The sequence below is a fragment of the Anneissia japonica genome, unplaced genomic scaffold (genome assembly GCF_011630105.1).
Source record: "Anneissia japonica isolate Jap-2015-1 unplaced genomic scaffold, ASM1163010v1 scaffold14072_len149563_cov130, whole genome shotgun sequence".
NCBI lineage: Eukaryota > Metazoa > Echinodermata > Crinoidea > Comatulida > Comatulidae > Anneissia > Anneissia japonica.
This window is the reverse complement of record NW_022742657.1, coordinates 28,422-31,103: the sequence shown is the minus strand read 5'-3', so window position 1 is coordinate 31,103 and position 2,682 is coordinate 28,422. Positions and strand designations below refer to the sequence as shown.

General features: G+C 32.1%; 1 protein-coding gene and 1 long non-coding RNA gene across 3 annotated transcripts in view; both read left to right on the top strand.

Annotated features, from left to right (window-relative positions):
* The window catches only part of LOC117119201 (protein wech-like), a 32,358-nt gene that overhangs the window by 2,775 nt on the left and 26,901 nt on the right, over positions 1-2,682 (top strand). The gene's annotated exons all lie outside the window — the stretch shown is intronic.
* On the top strand, positions 12-2,497 carry LOC117119205. Its single transcript, XR_004447154.1, has 2 exons — positions 12-1,911; positions 2,228-2,497. It is a non-coding gene; the product is annotated as an uncharacterized LOC117119205 (long non-coding RNA).

The window sequence follows — 2,682 nt, the reverse complement described above, 5'->3', positions numbered from 1 at the left end:
AAGTTATTAAACTGAAAACATTAATACTGTAATCTGCCAACCTCAACTGTTTATAGTGTAGTTCTCATCAAATTTGAATAACACACTATTGATCTTATGATTTTATATTTTTGTAGTGTAAGTTTTTAATCATATAATGCATATACATGTTACTTTCTTGCATATTGATGTTAAAAATTCAATCTATTGGGGCTTTTTTGTACAGCCTATCCAGGGGCGTACGGTGAAAAATCTAAAGGGGGGGGGGTCAAAACGAAAGCGCAGGGGGCAAGCTGAACTCGGAGCAATTTAGCGAAGCTTTCAGAATTCGCGGGGTGCGTTATTTGTGAGTGAAGCAAGCAAATTTAAAGGGCACTTTCTTTAAAATGGGGGGTCGACAGCACCCATCGACTCCCCACGGTATGCCCCTGCTATCAACTTGTATTTCTTTGATTTCCATAAATTTTGATATTTGCAAGTTTGTTTATTCTTTCTTTAGTACCTGTATATTTTTTCTGGTTTATCTGTATAAAAAAAAACCTAACAAGCACACAACAGAGTGTATATTATAAATACACCTATGGGCATTCATCCATTAAATGAATAAGATGCACTGAGTCATATTGATTATTCTGGTATATATTTAATTTTTCTTATAAACTTGAATCTGCGTAAATAATCTGATTCAAAGTAGTGGGATAGGGATATATTTAAAACGAGGTTTGTAAGCATTTTATTATTTCATCATCATAAAAAAGAATATACTGTATATGATTTAGGTAGTTAAGTTTGGCTTTTTTTTTTTGCATTCATCATGAATTTTAATCTGTATACAACCTAATAAATTTATAGATTTTCATGTACACTTTGACAATAACTTATCTGAATCTGATATGTATGTACAGTATAATTGTTATTACTATATATGATTAACAGTGTAAAAGGTTTCTTAACCCATTATAGAGGGCAGAAATTTGTATGTCGTCACTCATTACATAATGATAGCGTGGGTCAGTAGCGTCTAAAAAATTAGCGCGAATCAGTGGCCTCCTGAATGTGATCGGGATCAGACGTGTGTTTGACCACTCACTTATTATGTGATTCAAGTACATTTATGGTATGTTTTATTTTACCTTTTATATTTTTAGTGTTATAAGATTAGTTACTTAGTGTATTAATTACTGCCTTTAATGCATTGAAAGTCTCTTGTTATATGAATACAGCCTAACTAAGGTGAAGTTTAACAAGGATACAACTGCCTTGTATATTCCTTTGTTCTAACTGCTTGTTCTTGATCCTTTGGTGTAAACAAGTTACAGTATTAGGTATTTAAATTTACTATGCTAAAGTATTGGTTGTAGTGGTAAGTTGGTAACAACTGCCCAATTTAACCTAAAGTTATGACATAGCATGAGTAAGATTGATTTATGCAGTTTAATGTTATTTGAGTTATATGTATTGTACGGCATACATTGTCTTAGCCTGCATCCTGCTGTAAAATGGGCATCTCTGTTCTCTTTGATTGTTTCACGCTCATGTCAAAGGTCATCTTAAAACATAATCAAATATGGCTGCGCCCATTGGCATATAGCAGCGTGTATTATAAAGGTCTACAAGTCTGTCGATAGTGTTATTATATATTATATTGCTGTGATTATTTCACATGTCTCGAAGGTTAATCTATAGTAAATGTGCCTAATGATTAACACAGTATTTTTGGTGATTTATTTTTCAAGTATACCGGCAAATGTTGATTTATTGTTTAAGCCGATGGGTTCATGATTTGATGATACCCATGTATCTAACAGTGTCACTACTGAGTATATTATCAAACAGATTTGTTTTATGTATTAGATGATGTACAGTCCTAAAAACATTGTGATGGCAGATGAGTGCATATTGCTTATTATTGGATAGTTGCGCCATAGTTTCGTAAGTGTACTCTATAATATTGACTGACACTGCAGTTCTTATTATTATATTATGGTTATGAGTCATGCTTTGCTTTATTAATATTGTACTCGATTACTGAATGAAACTCTTATATTGAATTGATAATGTTTAATAATCCACTTTCAATCCGATGGTTCTTTGCAGTAAATTTATACATTTCTACAATATACTGAATTATGATCTCTGAAGACGATTCACTTGCAATTCTTGGTACTTTGTATGTATTATGTTTATGATTACTGTTTACATGATGTAATTAACTGATGTTAATTAGATATTGTTGTTTTATGCTTAGTCACCAGATCAGCAGAGAGAAGCCAAATAAATATACCATTGTTTTAATGGTAGTCGTGTGGAAATCTTTATTGCCTGCGTTGGGTAATTGTGGCGCCCTCTACCAACCCCCTAAATATTGATTGTGGAATCAACTACAAACAGCAAGCTCAGCTTTTGTTGACATTTATTTGTAAATATTAACCTGCATTAAAACCAATTCCATTTTATATTTCTTTATGGTTTACTTTGACAATAAATCATCTAAATCTGTATAGATGTCTGTATAGTATAATAATTGCTATTCATTTTTGTGGCTTCCTTTGTACACTGACCCTATATATTGTATATAGGGTCTGTGCTTTGTAGTATAGTTCTACTGTTATCCACTACACAATAGTGTGTAATCATGTATTACAGAGAACTGTATATCATGATCACTCAAGATTGACCCTATGATTAGTTCTTATCAACAAA